This window comes from Haliaeetus leucocephalus, unplaced genomic scaffold, assembly GCF_000737465.1.
Source record: "Haliaeetus leucocephalus isolate CR32 unplaced genomic scaffold, Haliaeetus_leucocephalus-4.0 Scaffold68, whole genome shotgun sequence".
Lineage (NCBI taxonomy): Eukaryota > Metazoa > Chordata > Aves > Accipitriformes > Accipitridae > Haliaeetus > Haliaeetus leucocephalus.
Genome location: NW_010972504.1, coordinates 835,542 through 842,037, shown reverse-complemented (window position 1 = coordinate 842,037; position 6,496 = coordinate 835,542).

Below are 6,496 nucleotides of genomic sequence, written 5' to 3'. Positions count from 1 at the left end.
CCCCCCCCAGCTCCTGCTACAGCACTTCACCTTTTTGCCTTCCCCATAGATAAGTGGAAACTTCAGGTCATCCTCTTCTATCTTTTTGTAAGCCCTGGTTAAAATAAGCCAGAGACAACATATCAGCAGGTGAAGGCTTCCAGCACCTTCCCTGCCCGCTCAGGACACAGCATCCCCCGGGACAAGGCCCCTTCAAGACCCAGGTACCCAGTGTGCCACAGTCCCCACCCTGTGGGAAGGGATGCTGGAGCCGGACAGCCACATGCAGTGGGACCCCAGTGCCGCCCCTCGGCACAGAGCCTGCCAGGCGGGTTGGGGGGTTACCAGCCGTTCATGTTTTGGTCTCTGTACAGCATCTTCCTCCCCAGCTCCTTGGGCTGGATCCTACGGGGGAACTCGAGGTGGGTGAACTCCTTCCCCAGCAGCTCAGGCCTCAGGAACGCCTGCGGGACGAAGCAGCGGCTCAGCCGCAGGGCCAGCAGAGCAGGATCCATGCAGCAGTGCCTGCCGCGCCAGCTGGCACCACCCGCAGCACCTCACCGGGCACTGTGGGACCTGCCAGCCTGCCGGGACCTCGGCTACGGTGTTTCATTGTGGGGATAACATCAGTTGCTCTGCTGCAACTCGAACAGGCAGCAGTGGTAAAGCAGCTTCAAAACACCCATCTGTGCTATGCCCAGAGGGGACAGCTGTGCCAACACCCAGCAAGAAGGTGAAGCTTTTGCATGGAGAGTTTTGGGAAATAAGGACCTCTCAAAGGGATCAAAACCCAGGAAATTCCAGGAGAAGCTGGAATTTGCCCAGGGGGAGTCAGCTGCAAACCTCCCAGGACCCCAGGCTCAGCACAAGGCACTCGCCCGAGGAAAAGAGCCAACGGGTCTTTTCAGAAACCATGTCCCTGCTGTGGCTGTGACAAGGGACAAGAAGCAGCACAAAGCCCCTTCCCGGGGCAGCACCAGCAGCCCCAGGGCCTCCTGGAGCACAGCATGCAGGGGACCAGAAAGAGCAACAGCGCTGGAAAATGCACATGGAGGAAGAAAGAGCTGAAAGAAAGGAGGAGAGCCCTTGGGAACATGGGAAGGTTTGGTGCAGAGGCAAGGAGACCCCCATCCTGCTCCAGGAAGGGGGGCCCTGACCATGGCCTGGGCACCGTGCAGCAGAGCAAGCGTGCGCCTGGCCCCCTGCCCATTGCAGCCGGCTGGAGAGGATCCCGCTCACAGCGGTTTCCTCCTCTCGGTCATTCAAAAATAGATTCAAGAAAAAAATGCCTCAGTGTTTTTCCAAGTACATTGCAAGCCAGGAAATCACATCCAGCAAGACCTCCTCCAACACAAACGCCTCCTCCTCTGTGCTGCCATCAGAGAGGTCTTTATAACCTTAAAAAGTCTCCCTGTGTGGCACAGGGGGGTTTGTCCAGGCCAGAAGGAGCTTTCAGGAGGAAAGCTAGAAACCCGCTAGCACACGTCAGCTCCCTGCCTCCCCAGGGAGCAGCCGGGGAAAAAACTAGGACTCGGCGCGAGCGCTGCGGCTCCTTCAACTGTGCGAGGGAGCACGACGGGTGGAGGGAGCAGAGACACACTCCTGGTCACTGCGCAAGCCAGCCTGGTGCTCCCACAGCAGCGGCAGGCGGTGCTCCCCATTCCCCAGGCAGGAGCAGGACACGATGGACTGAAGCATCTCCATGCAACCGCACCAAACCGGCCCCATGCCGAGAGCCCAGGATCCCCAGCTGACCCTGCAGCAAACCAGGGCTCCACCAGCCACGAGATGCCCCCACGCCAGTGAGCCAGGGCAGCTCCCTGCATCCCAGTGCCTCTCCCCAACCCAGCGAGCTGGCTGGGATGGACAAGTGCCATCAGCATGTCCCAGCTGTGGGGCTGCCTTCGGCCCCTGGGACCCCACCAAGAAGGCAGCCCGGCAGGCAGCGTGGGAGGCTGGGAAGGGGCTGGGAGGTGGTTCAGCAGGAATGAGGTTAGAAGAAAGGTCTTACTAAAAACTGCAGCCTCTGCCTCTCTGTCTCTGGAGTAAACTCCCTGGACATTGGAATGATTTCCCCGTTACGGATGATAATGGCCCTGCAATGAAACATGGAAGGATGATATTAGAGAAGAGGAGAGGAGACATGATGGGGGAGCTAAGCCTGGCTCTCCAGGGCTGGTTCCCTGCACAGCTGCACAGGCAATACAACCCCTTCCCTCCACTGCCTGCCCTCTTCCCAGCCCCAAGCTGGGGGGCTGCTTGCTGGCTCCACTGGCCCCCGGGTGGGCAGGGCATGCCTCTCTCCTGCACAAGACAGGGGCAGGGGGGAAGAGAAAAATGGAAGAGAAGCATGGGGCAGAGGAGAATGAAGCAGAGCAAACCAAAGGAGAGGATATAGTCAGAAGAGGATCAGCACAAAGGTGGCAAGCCCTCCTTTAGAGGGGACCTGCACACAGGACAGGCAGAAATCGCCAGCAGCAGGACATGGGTGCAAGTGCCCAGCCCACACCAGCACTGCAGCTCACTGCTGGGGCCAGTCTGATTGTTTGATGTGTTAAAAAAAATAAAAGTCTGATTATGAGATGTTTCTGGATGTCATGGCGGGGATCAAGGATCTCCAGCACTGGTGGCCCAGCTGTCCCACCTGCTGTCCTGCCTAGGGCTGCAGGTCTCCTCCAGGGCAGCAGGGTCTGGCTAAGCCCAGCTCTGGCAGTGTCCGATGCCTGAGGAGGGTACACAGACCCTCACCCAGAGGCATGGTTACAGCCTCAGGACCCTGCGCGCATGGCTGCTGCTGCCATGGAGAGGCCCCGCACCCAAAAGCGGAGGCGCAAAGGATCTCCTCCTCCTCTGTCCCAGAGCTGGAAGCACATCCTCCAGCCTCAGACAATTTACCAGAGCCTGTATTTGCTGGCCTGACACTGCTGAGGACAAGCTAACCCTGCAGTAAATACAGGGCAGTTCAAACTAGCTTCACCCTCAGCATAAGGTGGACTTGCCTTCCTGCCGTTGCTCGGGGGTATGAACACACCCAGGCGCAATTACAGCAATGCACCCAAGGAAATGCATGTATCAGTCAAAATCCTTGGGCTCCAAGCTCCCACAGAACTTGTCTGCACACAGATTTGCATGTCCTTCTCCTGAAACAGTTCACTGGTATGAAGTGCACCCTAAAATGACTTCTTGCACATTTTTAAAAGTTTTGCTGAGGGCAATTTTCAGTTGCGAACTCACAGCCCAGGCCAGTTCTGGCAGCAGGGGCCAGGGTGTGATCCAGAGCCATCTGGGAAGCAGACAGGACGCTGCCGGGAAGGAAGGGAGCAAGTCCCAGATTTTGGAAGGTGATTCTGCATCCCGCTCTGTGCACCAGGCAAATGCAGAGATCATGGCAGGGCACGCTCTCCCCAGGGCGTGCAGGCAGGCAGGGGACGGCTCTGCCCAGTCCTGCTTCCTCTGCCCTCCCCAAGACAGCCCAGCTTCAGGGATGGAGCCGGGTGCTCCTCACCAGCCATGCCTCCAGCACCACCCTGCTCTACCGGGGTACTTCCCGATTACCGGGTGGAAGACGGGGGCTGCCCTGCGGAGCTGTACCTGCTGTCGCCGGCATTGGCCACGTAGAACTTGCCCATGAGGTAGACGGCAGCCAGGGCGCAGCAGCCCCCGGACAGGCGCTGGGACGACCGCTCCCGCTCGATCTGGTCATCCTGGGAAGACAGAGAGCAGCTCCAGGCAGGGCGGGAGGCCCCGTGCCAGCAAGTAAAGCTGCAAGCAGCCCAAAATAGCACCCGGCTGCTCCGGTAGCACCTCAGCTGCTGGCTGAGCCAAGAGCCTGCTCCAGGTGGGGAGCAGCAGTCAGCCAGGGCCTGGGCACCTTTCCCCACACAGCCCAGCGGCAGCTGCAGGGCTGGGGGGACAGGGGTCCTGCAGTGCAGCCGGGGACATGGCTTTACCAGGGCAGTGGAGCAGGCAGGGAAGAGCAAGACAGGAGGGGAGCAGCTGGGACTGCTGGAACCAAGCGCAATGGAGCCCTCTGCACCCCTACAGGCCTGGAGCCCAAAGCCTCTGCGTCCTGATGCCCAAAACAGGGGAGAGCATCGCAGTGCTCTCTCCAAGACCATCCTGCTAGGAGCCGTCACTGCAGCCCCCTCCTTGCTCCAGAGTTGCCTTTTACAGAGGGGACAAGCCAACGCAGACACAGACAGCGGAGATGCTTCCAGGGGATGCCCTGGGCATCCCTGCAGGCAGGGGCTCGCTCACCATGTGCTTAAAGGCGTTCTCGATGGCACCGATCACCAGGCTCTCATGGGAAACCGCTTTCTCCAGGTGAAAGCGTGGCACAGCATCGTTGGGGACCTCCCCATCATCCTCTGTGAGGGGCACCCGGCTCGACTCTGCAGGGCCGGCCCTCATGTCGTGCAGGAGGCAGATGGGAGGCGGTGAAGGGTCCTGCAGGATGTCCACAAGGTCCCGGAGCTGCTCACAGATGTGGAGATGGAGCCTCTTGGATGCCATGACAGCAGCACCGCTGCCTGCATGGCCATCAAACAAGGCCCAATAGTGGAAATAAAAACCCTTCCTGCCCTGCGGGGAGAGAAAGGAAGGTTAAGCGAGCCTGTGAGGAAGCAGACAGAATGGGGAATTTGGAGCAGCTGGGGTCACCAGCTGAGGACAGTGACACATGACTTTGCCTCGAGCTCGCAGGTGCCAGCCCAGTGCAGGCACAAGCAGGCAGGGAGCTGATCAAGGGTATCTGGACACAGCTGGTCCCTGGCTCGAGCCCAGCCCTGCCTCAGATACCTCGTGCTGCCAGCAGCACATCTCCAGCAGCCAGCTCCCCCAAAGGGGAGGAGGCATAACTGGGCCAGTGCGGTAGCCACCTCTGCAACCCACCAGGGCACATGGGCCAGCGGCCTCCCTGGGCCAGCAGCCTCCCTGGGCCAGCCAGACTCAGTGTAGTCCAGTGGGTATGATGGCAGGAGGCGGCAGGGAGCAGGGGCAGCGTGCCTGGGAACCGAGGGAATCCCTGGGGGAGCGGTGGTGCGCACGCATCTCCACATGCCCCATCTCACGTCCTGCCCCTGGGCATCCTCCCTGTCGTGTCCCTTCCTGCGCACACTGCCCCGGCTCTCACCCCGTCCAGCTCCCCGCTGCTTTCCCTGGACGGCAGACGGCCCCTCAGGCTGGGCCTCCTCTCCACAAACACCACCTCGCAGCACGCCTGGTCCTCATTGTGCTGACTCTTTCCCGCATTTATCACCCTGCCGTGAGGAAACAAGGGGTAGAGGCTCTTTCTTTCACACCACGCTCCAGCAGAGGCCACCCTGTAGTCCCTTGTCCCTCCCGACCACCACTTATGCCCCCACATCCCCAGGGATGCTCTCTGCAGGTGCTCCTGTCCTGCCTGGGGCAGCAGCAGCCGGGAAAGCAGATGTCCCAGACCAGTTGCATAGGTTGATCTGGGGCCAGCAGCAGTGTTTGCTCCTACCAGCGCAGCTGGGTCCAGGGGAGAGTGGCCCTCCAGGCACCCACCGAGGGAGGTGACCAGAAAAAGGTGGTTTTGCTGAAGGTCCCCACTGCTGCCCCAAGCAGAGCGATTGCCTGAAAACCTGCACCAGCCTCAATGCACACACACCCAGCCAGGACTCACAGACAGGATTACAGCCTCATCCATATCCCATCACACCCAGCACCTCTCAGACAGAGCAGGTGCCTCAAAGAAGGAGGGGAGAAGGTGATGAAGGTGAAACCAGCAGAACTTTTGCAAAAAGAGTCACACTAACTTTTCACAGCCTATGCTGGCACAGCAGATTTCAGGTCTAGATTGCAAAACCTGCTCATGGGAGGAAGCTGTAAACACGCACAACAGGATAAGCTCTTTGGGTACCGACTTTTCAAGTGGTTTGCAGAAAGAAGTCTTGGGAGACAGAAGAGAAGTCTTGCTGCTGAGCAGAGGGTAGTTTCTGCTCCGGGTGGTTTTTGCTCAGGGTAGTCCTACCCCAGTATCTCCTGGGGCAAATTAACATCTCAACGAGCTCCCTAGGTTATCGGGAAGATCAGCTTGAGCAAGGGATGCGGGAGCAGCCTGACAGCACTGAGCAGCAAAGGTGGTCTTCAAAGCCTGACCTTCCCCGCCGGCCTTCAGTTAAGGGTGAAACTCGCAGCGAGTAAAAGGAGAAGAGAATCAGGCCCTTGAAGGGGAAGTCGAAATCCGGTCCTGCTCCCAAGACAGCTTCGATTCCCTCCTCCCCCTGAGTCCTGCAGTTCCTTCACCCCTCGGTGTCGGTTCCCCATCAGTGACACTGGCTATCGCGCGGCTAAGTGCGGAGGAGCCCGAAACCCTCGGGAATGGGCAAGAGCACGAACCCAGACGGACGGCTTTCCCGTGCGCAGCCGTTTAAAGAGCAAGCTTCCCATCGGCTGCCTCTGAAGAGCCAAGCGCAGCTCACGGCCGGCTGCCCGCGACCCAGTTCGGTTCCTGGGGACCCCGCTCCAGTGCCGAGCGCTGCCAGCCCCGTGT